Raw genomic sequence first — 13,492 nt, 5'->3', positions numbered from 1 at the left:
TAATGGCTGGTCCAAGTTGCACCTTATCATCTATGTTTATAAAAAGCTGCCTTGGCTAAACTGCAAGAGCATACAATCAGCAAACCCTAGCTACACCCCGAGTCCTCCTTCTCATCCTCTGAAGGCCAAAGATGACAGTGGTATAACATGATTCAATAATGCCTTCTCCACTAGGTAATATCTGAGCAGAATTTGATCCTACAGATGCACATTCAAAAGCCAGAGTCATGTGGGTTTCAAAAACCAACTATAACTTTTTTTGAAAAGCACTTGACACATTTTGTCTTCACCATCATGTAAAACTACTACTGTTTTCTTACAGACATTGTCTACCTAACCTTGTCACAGAAACAAAGCTTTCTATAAGCACTAGAAACTAGTGGTTCTGTTTCCCTTCCAGGTGAATTTTCCATAAAGTTTTGCTCCAGCACTAATTGCAAAATTAGCAAGAAGCTTACAAGTAATTAGATTGGGGTGTTAATCACTAATGTTCCTTAAATAAAACTCCTAATTAGGACACACCGTATTTATCTACAATCTAGATCTGACAAACAGCACAAACTTTCCTTTTCTAGCTGAAATCCAGGACACTGCCAGGGAAGTGCTAGGGACTCACAGTTCTCCCTCCAGGAAGGCTCATTTGACCTGCACAATTACAGGCAAGGATGCCTATGCCACTCCAATGCCAAAACAGACTGGCATAGTAGAGAGCATCATGGCCGTAAAATCAGAATAATTTCCACCAGGAAGTTATTTATCTCTCTCTTTTGATGACACAGGAAGTCAGAGCACCTGCTCAGATTAAGCTTCTGTGACAGAATTTAGCTTCTGATACCATAAAAATGTAAAACTATCAACACAATCCCTCCTTCTACATAGTATTTCTCAGACACTAAGATAAATGCAGTTGGATGGATGCTTTTGTTTTATTACACCTAATAAAACACCACCTGACACAAACGCTTCTCAATTGAGAATTGATCCACAATAAACTACTTCAACAGTTTATTGCAACAACAGTTACAATTTTTTTACAACCCCTTTACACCAAAGATACTTAACTGCTCCAAAACAAACCCCACAATTGCAGACATCCCACACATCCTGCAGACTGTATTTCCAAGCATTTTGTACCTTGTTCTAATTTCAAAACAAAATAATCCATTTTGTCAGAAAAGCAGATGTTTACACCAGTTTATTTTAAGTCCACTGAATATCTTTTCACATGAACACAGAATTTCTATTTGTAAGAAACATTTCACCCCCAGTTTCACACTGACCGTCATAAAAACTAATATGTCTTCTGAACCACAAGCAGTATCTTTCAATTACCTGGATTTTACTGTCTGAAGTGGCTCTGTTCTATGCTTGTGATGAAGCTGCAGAACTTCTTCTCTCGGCACCTCACTTGAGAGGGACTTAAGTCTAGAAGCACCAGAAAAATTAGCGTGGCTACCGTGGTGCCTGTATCTCTGAGTCAACACAGATGCCAGCCTCTCACTGCTGGGGATGCATTACGCTTCCATGCTCTCTAGGCCACTGAAGTCAAGATTTGATACCTTATCCGAGACATACCTTCATTTCAGAAAGGAGAAGCTATTTTCAGCATGACTGGAATTAACCAGGTCCTTCTCCACATATAATACAAAAGCCACAGTTAAGACAACCTCCCTGAAGCTGTTTACCTGTGAGGCTTCATTGTTGAGATTGTTTAATTAATTTTTAGTCCAACTTTAGGTGTCCCTTTTTGTGTAATACAACAGTAACTAGCCCATTAAAAAGGTACATATTTGCTATATCCATTAGAAAAAAAACCTCAGTCATCTCTTCCTTCAGCACAAGGCAGCAAATGATGTTTTTTGAAATATTTTTCTGCTATTGCAACATACAATAAATTCCATTGTTTTGCAGTGGATACATTGAACCCTTTGTATTAAAATATTCATTCAGACTGAACATAGAGATGTTGTGACTGAAAACAGGTTGGGTGTTTTGTCAAAAATAACAAGTTTTGCTGAAACAAAAGCCTTTCTGCAAATGATATTGCAAATCTATATGTAATTTTGGGGGGAAATGTAATGATCACAGATTCCAGCTACATTACTGAGTAGCTGAGAGTTCACACTGTCACCATTAAGACCTGAAACCAGGTTCAACAACTCAGGTTACACACCTTGCTTTTATGATCCCAAATATTTTAGGAAAGAGAAAAATATTTCCCTGACTAAACAGATACAATGTTTGCATTAACACTTCCAGGAATTAGAGAGAGTGATATTCTAAAGTGAAACATTTAGAAAGAAGGAACAAAAGCTAACATCCATTATCCAACCTGGCTCTTCTGCATGTGTAATGAGACATGCCAGGAATATACACACTTATAGCCATGAATCAGAACATGATTTATTAATAAATACTCCACGAAAAAGGTTGTGTGAATAGTTCTATATATACACAAATATTAATGTTTATTTGATTGTTGTGAAATGTCACAAAAAAGCTAAATGAATTAACAGCTATGCTTGGCACCACATGAAACACACACCTTAAGGAAAAATAACAAATCTAAGTGCAAAGGTTAGAATTAGATGCCTGCCAGGATGTTTTTTTCATCTTATTGAGCAAAAAAATATTTGTCATCTTTTTCAGAACGATGCAACAAACTGTAATTCACATGAATTTGGCAGAGTCTTAAACCAGTAGGACTGTTCCACAAAATGGCAAGTATCTCCAGTAGCTGCTGTTATTGCCAACATGAGACAACACAATATTCCCAGGTACCATCAGCTGTATCCCCAGATATTGCTGATTTTGTGCAGGATTATAACATTTTTCTATGTTAATTAGCTTCAACTATTTTAATAACAGTAAATAGCAGAAAGAAGATGAGGTTGAAAAAACACAGAGAAGTTTGCTAGACTATGATCAGAAAGACATTAACAAACCAACACAGAGGACTGAGATGTTACTGACAGATTATACAAAGTGGACCATGCTGCCTTTTGAAGTTGAGTTTTTCTGTTGTTGTTATTGCTCAGTTTTTGTTATGTTTTTTGGGGGGGTGGGTTTGTGTGGTTAAGTCAGATGAGAAACTCACTATTTTGTCACTTTTTTATAGAACTGGACAAAAAATTGTGTTCATGAAAATCTGAATAAAAGCAGTATTCAGACTGGAAGAATATCTTCTGTTGCATCTCACAATTGAACAAAAAACTCTTTTCTGTGTATATGTATCTTGACACTGCATATTTAAAGAAATCAGCCTGAAGCAACTTGTTGGCTAGGAAAATTGGGTGAGACAGAAGAGGCTGATGTTCAAATCTGTAATTCATCCCACTGAAGTGTCCCATTTATTTTGGCCACTTACCTTATGTTCACTTTGTCAGAGCTCCCATGACTAAGGTAAAAAATCATTCTCTTCCAAAAGAGTAAAAATGTGGTTGAAGCTGCTGTTCTGACCGTCATTTCATGACAAAAAATATTTTAAGACAGGCACGGATCTGCATTTAGCACTAAGATCTTGTTTTACAGGGGTGAATGCCAAATGCTTTTCAACTAATTATGCTGTCTTGAAATAACAGTACTACTTAAAAGTAACATAATGACAACATAAAATCAAGATCTCTTTCCAAGCAGTGCAATAAACCACTGTTACCATGATGGTCAGTTGCCTCAACCAGCACTACAAATTCCAAGCAAATCAAGCTCCATTTAATTCCTACTGTACAATTACAGAATATGTGATACCCTATGTTGATGTATTCAAATTACTCTGTACACTTCCAGCTGGAATTATTTTGATCTCCCACTTCAAAATACTTCAATGTTTATTCTTGTTACACATTAAATACAGGTTCTGCATACTATACATCAGACATTATTGCTAGTACTTAGAAAATTATTGCATAATCAGGAAAGATTAAATTAATAATAAAAATGTATTGGAGACAAAAAATATAAAGTCAGTTGCTGTCTGGAAACTGAGCTCTGGCCTAACCTATGTCATATTAGACAATAGGCTTTCCCTCTGTTCCTTCCTCTTACAAATTGCTTGCTGTACCTGTGTCATCTTTTGAGGCCAAGGACTGGCTTTCTCTTTGTGTAATGTGATTTGCAGCTGGGATTTCTGAATGCTGCTACAAAACAAAATTACTGGAACGGTTCAGAGCTCTGCTCTACCAATCACCCTAATCCCAGTCTTTATTGGTACTGTTAATGGCACCCCTGCTGTTACAGAACAATAGCCCACTCAAGAGAACTTGTCCCATCACTTTGAATCTACTGTAAACACACACATATATACATGTTCTATGTACATAACACGGTTGGGTTTTGTTTTTGTTTTTTATTCTCAGGCACATCTCAGATGCTGGCAATGGAATTTAGAATGTTTTTACATTCACAAAATCATTCCCAAAGCAAAACACCACCTAAAAAGGCTACTTACTTCAGCATTGCCCCTCATTTTTGGTGTAACGTACTGATAAAAGTGGTAACAGAACTATAAGCAGAATACATAGGAGAACAGAAAGCTCAACAGGAGAATAGTCTCTTATGAAGTTGTGGAACAGGAGTCGAGAGAAAACACGATCTTCCTGAGATTCTGCCCAGGAACAACGCACAGCAGGAGACAAAAGTTCCTAAATTCACTGTGTAAACACCTGAATTGCATCATACGTTCTCTTAGTGAAACACACCGGATTATCCCGACACGCTATTCGCTATCGTGCCAGAGGGAAGGAAAAGTCATTTTTCCCCGGAGCGATCCTCCAGATCGGGCTCCCACTGCCAGCAACCCCAGCCCTGGGGCAAAGCCAGGGCTGCTGGTCTCCAGCCCCGTACCCGCAGGTTTCCAATGGCGAAAGGCGGGAGCAGCAGGAGATCCAGCCCGGCGCGGGGGGACAGGGGCTGAGCGGCCACCTGAGGCGAGCTGCTGCTGGAAGCCAGCCTGGCGCTAACACTGCTCTGAAGCCCTTCTGTCACCCAGCCGGGAGGCACGCTCCCACAGGACATTGGGATTTAACCGACTGACACTGCCAATGCAAGAAAATGTTTATCAGAAAATCGCCATCCAGCTGCCTGTCAGCACTGATTTCCACCGGCGGGGTGGCAGGATCGCGGCAGCCTCTCCCGCCCCAGCCGGGGGCTCGGGAAGGGCAGCGGCGCGTCCACAAAGGGGCTGGATTAAAGAAAAGTGCCCGTCTGACGGAGCCTGGGCTGGTTCTCTGCCCCCAGCACACAATGAGCAGGGGCCGAGCCCCGCAGCTCGCTGACCCCCAGCTCCCCTGGCTCGCTCCCCACCGGCGGCTCCTGCCGGCCCCGGCCGAGCCCCCGCGGCTGGCGCCAGCCTGCGGGGCCGGGGCCACGGGCAGGGCACGGACACGCGGACAAAAAGGAGCGCAGAACACATGAAAAAGCACACACATCACCACCCTTCTCTCTCCCCCAATACTCACAAGAGACCACCAACCGAGCCCGTCCGCAGAAGGCGCCTCCTCATCAGCCCTCTCCTGTCCGGGAGACCCGCGGGGCACGCTGCCCCCGCTGCGGAGCGCTCCTGCCGGGCCCCGCCGCCCTCCTCCCTCCCTCCCGGGGGCGGCACTCACCTCGGGGGAGCGAGGCCGGGCCGGGGGGCCGCCTCTCTGCCGGTGCCGGGCAGCGGCGGGGCGAGGCGCACTTCCACTTTCTCTGAGGGTCTGGCTTTGCCGTGCCGAGCCGTGCCGAGCCGTGCCGTGCCGCCTCTGCCTCCCCGGCACTCCTCCCCGCCCGCCCCTCGCCGCCGCCTCCCCGCGATGCGAAGCGAAGCGAAGCGAAGCGAAGGGATGCGAAGCGGTGCCCAGCCGCCGGGCCGGCCGGGGGCGGCTCTCCCGGCACCGCCCCGCCCCGCTACCTGCCGGGCCAGCCCGGGGGCGAGCGGAGCTTCGGAGGAGACACCCCCCGAACCCCGCTTGCATCCCCCAGCCTCCCTTTGCCGTACTCACCTGCCGTGCTCGGAGCTCACTCGGCCCCGCGGGGCACCCCGCAAAGGGCTGCTGCTTTTTCGGGGTTTGACATGCTTTGTCCTCCCTTCTCCTTCGATAAAGTGCTGGAAGGAAGAGGTCAGGGAAGGCTGTGTGTGTGGGAGCAGTCTACATGTACTTCAGCACAACAAAGACCTACTTGATTCCCTACTGGCACCTAATGCCCAACAAAAGAGAAACGCTGGGAATATCGTAATTATCACCCCGTGAGATGGATGCAAAATCAACACTTCTTACGAGGTTGTACTTACAGAACAAATGGCAGCTTGGATGCATCTGTTTCTGTCCCGGTACTATAAGCAGCTTGCTCACATCCTACTGCTTTAGAGCTGTGTTTCCTGGCACTGTAGGTAGAAATCTTGCAAAAACATAAAGGCAGGAAAGTTACAAGTCCCGGTGACAGTCTTTTGCCACCTTATTGAGTAGTGAGACTGGTAAGATATTTTGCCCACAGATGAGAATCCTACCTAAATTCTAGATAAAGTGCATATCAAAGCATCCTTTTTTTCAAAAGAGGCTTACCAGGAAGCATCCTAGCAAAGTCTTCACTAGACACTGCCCTACACAAACCCATGCTATGTAGTCTTCCACTACATGCTCTCAATAGGAGCTGTCTTTGCTATCCTAGCAGGATTCACCCACTAATTTCCTCTGTTTGCAGGGTATACCCTGCATCCCACATGGCTCAAAACTCACTGCAGGGTTGCAGTTACGGAAATAAGCTTTACCTTCTCCCAGAGCCCCTTCTAGACCTAGCTGGCATGCCAATGATACATAGAATACTCAGATGCCTACACACTATGAAATGCTGTGGAATATAAATACCTGCATATTAGATTACCTTTCACTTGGTCTTGAATGTTCCCTGCGTGCCTGATGAGGGCATCTGCACTGCTGACTCAGGTTTGGTTGTATGAAGTATAAGCAGTTGTCCCTCACTTAAAACTCAGTTGTGATCCTCATGTAAGTGGTCCCAAGGTTTTCCGGAGAAGCTCAAGGATCTGACCACAGCTATCTTCACATGAAATTATATATTCTATATATTCTATATATTCTATATATTCTATATATTCTATATATTCTATATTCTATACTATATATGATATATGATATATGATATATCATATATGATATATCATATATGATATATCATATATCATATATCATATATCATATATTATATTTATTATATATATATATATTATATGGGACCTGGTATGCAACTGAGCAGTTAGTGTCCCTGTAGCTGGATTAGATACAGGGAGTGTGGAGTGTGGAGTGCAGTGTTGAGGGCAGAGCACACACTTCCCTCTGTCTGGAAGATGAACCAGCACACAAGAGTGAAGGAGCGATAAGGACTGAAGGAAAGGAGAGCTTAGTCTTTAACTTTGTGATTATGTAATCAATTATGAAATATCCTCCCAGAATAGCTTTTATCCTGGTATCAGAATTTAGGTCCTCATTCAGGCTCCTGCAGGCTAAATCCTTGAATGATGTCTTCTGCTTCCTTGGCTTTGAATTCTGGCTGCCTTCTGTCTGAAACACTTTCTTAGAGAGTGGACTGAAACCTTCTGGGGCTAAGGAAGGCCTTCAATGGCTCTTTGCTTGTTGTCCAAACCCTCTAAATGATCAATGGTTATGCAAAAGGAAGGTAATTACTTCCTTGTGCTCTGTAAGCAACTTTCATGTACAAGATATGTCATTTCCTATTGATTTTAACTCAGTACAGAAAGACCAATGTCTCAGGTAGAAAGGATCTCCTAGATTTGTGATGTCTATTTTTTTTTCCTTAGACTTTGTCTGTAATGCAGATTTGTTCTGGAGCAACCGTCTCTATTGAGGGACTAGGGGCTAAACAACTAAAATGGAATGAAGCAATGACGGTGTATACCTCAGCAAAGAACTTTAAAGCCAGTATTTCCTGTCAAAGAGAAATTGTTGCAAATAAAACTGAGGTAAGCCCCATTCTTGCAAAAACTGACATCCAAAAGTTTATTTACAAGGCTGACTGTGTTTCAAATCATTGAGGTGTGTCATGTGAGACAAAACAGAGGAAAATTCCTGCAAGATGAAAGACTTTCTCAAAAGGGAAAGCTGAAAAAGTTACAAAATAATCCCAACTATGTATCTAGAAATGAACAAGCTATTAATTTTTTGTTCTTGGAAGAAGAGAAAGGGGAGCATTGGTATGAAAAAAATGTTTATATCTTAGTGTTTGCTGGTGCCTACCTCACTTAAAGAAATGTTTAGATGCCACAGAACCAGACTCCAGCATTAAATTAGGTTCCCGTTTCCCCTAAGGGTAAATATTTACAGTGCAGCTAAGCTGGTTTGGGAGCTATTTTTTGTCCTAAAGGTGGCAGTCCTGCTCCTAATGCTTCCTCTGTTCAAACAAAATTTGAAGAAAGCTAAACATTTCTTCATAGCTTGTTTAGGTGCTTGAGCAAGTTCTCTGAGAGTCAGCGCTGGGTAGATGAGGAGCAGAGAGCAAGCATCTGTAGTGCCAGCAAAAGGAGATGGGGACTGCCCTGGGACTGCAACAGGCAGCCCCCAGTTTGACTGAGCTGTCTTGTGAAATTCACCTTCCTAGGAAGAGCTCAGAAAAGACTGTACATTAAATCTGCTCTTCCTGTGCTGTTATTTTATGTAGTTGTGGCTCAGTGAGCTGATAAAGAGAAAGAAAGATTCTGTTCCTTTGTGGTTAGGACACACCATCAGGCTGAGGGAAGGCTTCAGCTATGGGGAGACCTCACTTCTAGTGTTTCCTTGAAGAATTGATTCTAGGTACTCAAATAAGGCATCAAACCAAGGTCTCCCTATTTCCCCAGTGTCCTCAGTCATTCCTCCTGCATCAAATTCTCTAGCTCCAAATTCCAGGGCCAGGGAGAAATGCATACCCAGCTCTCAACACCTTGGCACTGATAGCATCTACATCACAACATAATCCCAGCAGGAGTGCTGCTCTCTGTGGTTCCTGTACCCAAGATACCTCTGCTGGCTCTGCAGGACTTGGAACTCTGCTGGCTAGATGGATTATTTTCCAGCAGGAAAACCATATGAAAATATAATTCTAACAATTAATAAAATATTGCATTATTCCACTAAACTGGCAACATTTCATTAAAATAACAATATTGATTCTGTTTCCAAAGCTGATTCTTCTTCTGTTAGAAGACCTCAAAGGTCAGTTTACAATTACATCTGATGTATATAAAGCTTCCTAGTTTTTTAGCTTTCATTAGTTTGCTAATGTAAACACGCACAACTCTTTATTGGAAAGCCACAAATTAGAAGGAAGGCAACAAAAAAATTCCCCAGATATTTGAAGTTAGTGATGATCACTGTAAAAATAATTTGGCATGACTGCAGATTAAAAAAACAAAAATGTGGATAAAATCTTTGTAATGGTGAATTAACCACCCATTGGTGTTAACTGCATCTATTCAAACTCCAGTATGAGCAGAAAGTTACTTAAGTATAATTTCCAATCTTTCTGTATTCTACCAAGAATGATATTGCAGTTCATTCATTCTTGTATTGATAGTTCAGAATCTAAATTGCTGTCACATTTGACACTAACCTTCAAACAAATCATCACTCCGTGCTTCTCCCCCAGAGCACTGTCATTACATGTCATCAGGGAATGAAATTCTGAATCAGAAGGAATTTGAAATAGTTTGAAATAATCAGTTCATTAATGTAAGGTATTGTTGGTAGGAAATTCTAGTTTGGGTCCATATAGTATTTTTACCAGTAAAAGCCTAGAGAGAATCCCTAAGAAAACATGGTCGTTCCCACAGCATGAGCTTTACCAAAATGCCAAGCATGCCATCAGAATAACATGAATAAGAGCAGCATTCCTCCTGCAACTCAGAAATTCCTGTTTCATAGGAAATAGAATGGAACCTCTGTGGTTGTTTTGAAGCTGCCTTTTTATGTTCAAGTGGATTGTCTTTCACTTTTTCACCTTTTTTTAAGTAAATAATATTTTCAGCAGGTGAATTCAGACCGAAGATCATGTTAACTCTACACTTTCCTCAGGGTGTATTCAACTTGTGTTGTGAATGTCTCATCCCTGCAAGTATTCAAGGCCACACTGGAGCTCTGAGGAGCAACCTGGTCTAATGGAAGGCATACTTACCCATGGAAGGAGCTTGGAACCAGGAAATCTTTAAGGACACTTCCAACACAAGACATTCTATGATTCTATGATTTTATTAGACTTAATGTTTTTCTCCAGAAATATAACTTCAACTTTGTGCCTTGGAGAGATACAGGCATGACACTGTCCCTGCTTGTCCCATGGAGATACAACACATGCTCTGTAGCTGTGGTGGTTGCTTTTTAGCAGAGTAGTCAGTTGTAGAAGAAAAACATCTCTAGCTTGACAGCTAAAAGCTTAGGTAGGAGGTGTGAATCATTGCCTGAAAGCTGGGAGACACTATGTTCATGCAAATTGCATGAGGTGAAGTGAGGACAGTAAAAGGTTTCTAGACAGTCAGAACCAAAGTGGTCTCAGGAAGGAAAAGTGGGTAAGAGAAGATTTGAGTCAGGGAAAGGGAGAGGGCATATTTTTAATCAAGGCAAATATATCTAATTTTCTAACTTTGAATGCATTCCAGTTTTGCTGCATGAACACAAATGGACAGCTTATGCCAAAGCAAATAAATGGACAGATAAGTAAATAATCTACTATGGCTACAGACATGGCAGATGATCCAAAAATATGAAGTAGGTGAAGAAAGTGGCCTAGAATATACACATCAAAGGATAAATCTATTGCTTGTTGTAGAACTGCTACATTAAAGACAATTATTTTTATAGGAGAGGTCATGCCATATAACAGAAATATAAGGAAATGTGAAAAGGGAACAGGGAAAGCAACAAGGGAAATGAGGAGTCATCCTTTCAGAACAGAGATCTTTATTTATACATAACCGATATGCAGCAGCCTAATTTGCTTCTATTGAATAAATATCTTTGCTGTAGTCTTCCACCAAGATTAATGAAACATTATGAAAGTAAATCAAAAAGAAAAATTTTGTATCCATTGAAGTGTGTATGAATTTCACAGTACTTTTGTGTCTGTCATTTCAAATTATACTCATCTGTGTTTATTTGTTTTTTTAGATAAGACAATAGCCTAACCAAATTGTTTTCTGGCTCCAGCTCTACTATCTGAATTCATCAATAAGGATTTGTTTTCCAGTTCAGATTTCTGTATCTTAACCTGGAGAGTCATATTTTCTATTCTGCCAGTGAGCTAATTACAGTAGAGGGAATGGCATTTTGAAAGTGGTAAGAGAAATTTAAAAAAAGTCAGTTTTTCTCACATTTTGTACTGAAAGGTTCACTTTGAATCCATAGTGCAAAGCACAGCACAAGAACACAGCACTTTTGCTATGGATTTTCCCTGTATCTTGATCTATTCTGCAGAGTGGATCAGATGCTAAGCTTGACAAAGACATTGATTTCTATTCATGGGTTTGCATTAATCAAGGTACATAGTATTTTAATATGCCACATATCTTCTTGACAATCAGTTTGGGGAAGTGCAAGATTTGAAATACTGGAGCAGCTACTAACCTCTGAATAGCACCACTGCTGATCTGAATTTATGACTCCATAAGGGCCTATCACAACCATAAAACTACTAATCGTTGATGTGTTAATGAAGGATTGGGTTACCAAGAGCTTCAGGTGCTTGGTTATTGCTACATTTAAAATATTGAACTAGATGCCATTAGCTTTTACAGAGGGAGATACGTAACAGTGGCAGAAGTAATTTTTCAGAAAATTTATATTTAGGCATTTTACAGACTTGTCTTGAAATACTAATCTGAGATAACTGTTCTGTAGATTCTTGCCATTTTCATCATTTTGCGAGTGACTTACATCCTGGGGTTAGGTGCAGAAATTTTTTTGTTTCTAAGGGTAAAACATTGTTTCTAAGGTTAAAACATATCAACTTCATGTCTGTTACAGCAATTCAAGGCAGTGAATGTCTGCACTAACTTTAATTCAGTAACAGTGTGGCTCCAGTTACTTTAAATTCTTAGTGAATCATTTTTAGAAACTGGTATTTTGAGAGGAGCTCATTTATTCATAGGAATCCAAACCAGTTCCTTTATACTGCTGGTTCAAAACCACATTTTGTCAGGAAGAGATTTCTCAAGAGAAGGCCATGCAAAAGTGCAGTTAGTAAATTGTAATGTGCATGCCCATAGCCTACCAGAGTTATTAGATGGACAGGGTAGCTGGTTAAAATGAGATCTGTTCCTCATAACTCCAATGAGGATTAACCACTACCCTGAATAAGGCAGACCCACAAACTAAAAATGAATTTCTGACACACAGAGCAATGTCCTATATACTTCTTGGGTTCTCTGTGGGTCAGACAGCTAATCTTTTACTTCACTGTTTCCATAATTTCCAAAGGTTTTATTTACATCCTGGTGATAAAAGGGAGTGTTTCTAGTGGTAGTGGGGGAAAAAAAAAAAAGTGATATTCTTGTCAAGAAATGTATGAGGTGTAGCTCTGAAGTATTTCAAAGGAGCTTGACAGCTTGGGCATGATCACAAGGGAAGGTGGAGGAGAACAGAGGGGAGCAGGAAGAAGAAAGGGAGGACTTGGATAACAGGAAGAGCTTCATCCTTGAAGACATCTCCCTTTCTGCTTCTATCCTTTCCAGAGAAGATGAAAATGCTTAGCTGTCATATACCTGTACATAACCTTAGATCTACCCTCATGATCTTGGATGAACGGATGAGGATCTCATTATTCAGGGCCGCATCATCAACCTGGACAAATTCTGCTTCTTCTGCAAGTAACCCACCTTGTAGAGAGTCACAACTGAGGACAATGCCTTCAGTCAGCAGTGCTACTCCTCCACTCCACAGGAAAATCAGCCTGTCAGTCCCCACTGGCTGTTGATGAATATCTTTCAAGGAGACTGTTTGAACTCTGCCCATGGTTCTAGCAATAGTTCAATGTCTGCTGGGTATTCACACTTTGGTGATAGGCTGAAACTGGAATTACAGGTTTTGTGAATCTACTCAAATGTAATGGATGGAATTTATGTATTCAGAAAAAAAATAAATTAGAATTTGATCTTCTTCATTCAGTTTCCTTTAACTTGGGCTGAAAGACTGGGTATGAATATGCTTCTTTTAGGAACTTAGATTAATCTACCATGTCATAACCTTAGGTAATCTGAATAAAGTGAGTGATTCTCAGTAGTGCCAGTAATCATTTAGTCAAATTAATCTCACCAGCACAGTCTATTTTGTTTGGGAAAAGAAAAATATTGTTTTAACAGACAGTTATCCTGAATTTTATCCAGACATGAAAGATTATTTCTTCTAACATTCTGATAAATATTGCTTTTTAATATTTATTTAAAGCTTCATCAGAAAATAAAGTGTTTGCTAACCACCTTTAAATTCATTAGGAAAAATGTAAAACAAGGTGA

General features: G+C 41.0%; 1 protein-coding gene across 2 annotated transcripts in view; it reads right to left on the bottom strand.

The window, feature by feature from the left end:
• Positions 1 to 5,857, bottom strand: part of MYO16 (myosin XVI) — a 367,619-nt gene extending 361,762 nt beyond the window's left edge. The window contains exon 1 of one of the 2 annotated variants that reach the window (XM_086880163.1): positions 5,607 to 5,857. The gene's annotated coding sequence lies outside the window, so the exon portion shown is untranslated. The other variant, XM_086880162.1, reaches the window with a different exon arrangement.
• Positions 5,858 to 13,492: the final 7,635 nt, after the last annotated feature.

This window comes from Cyanistes caeruleus, chromosome 3 (assembly GCF_971803275.1).
Source record: "Cyanistes caeruleus chromosome 3, bCyaCae1.hap1.1, whole genome shotgun sequence".
In the NCBI taxonomy this organism is placed as follows: Eukaryota; Metazoa; Chordata; class Aves; order Passeriformes; family Paridae; genus Cyanistes; species Cyanistes caeruleus.
This window is presented reverse-complemented; position numbering and strand designations above follow the sequence as displayed.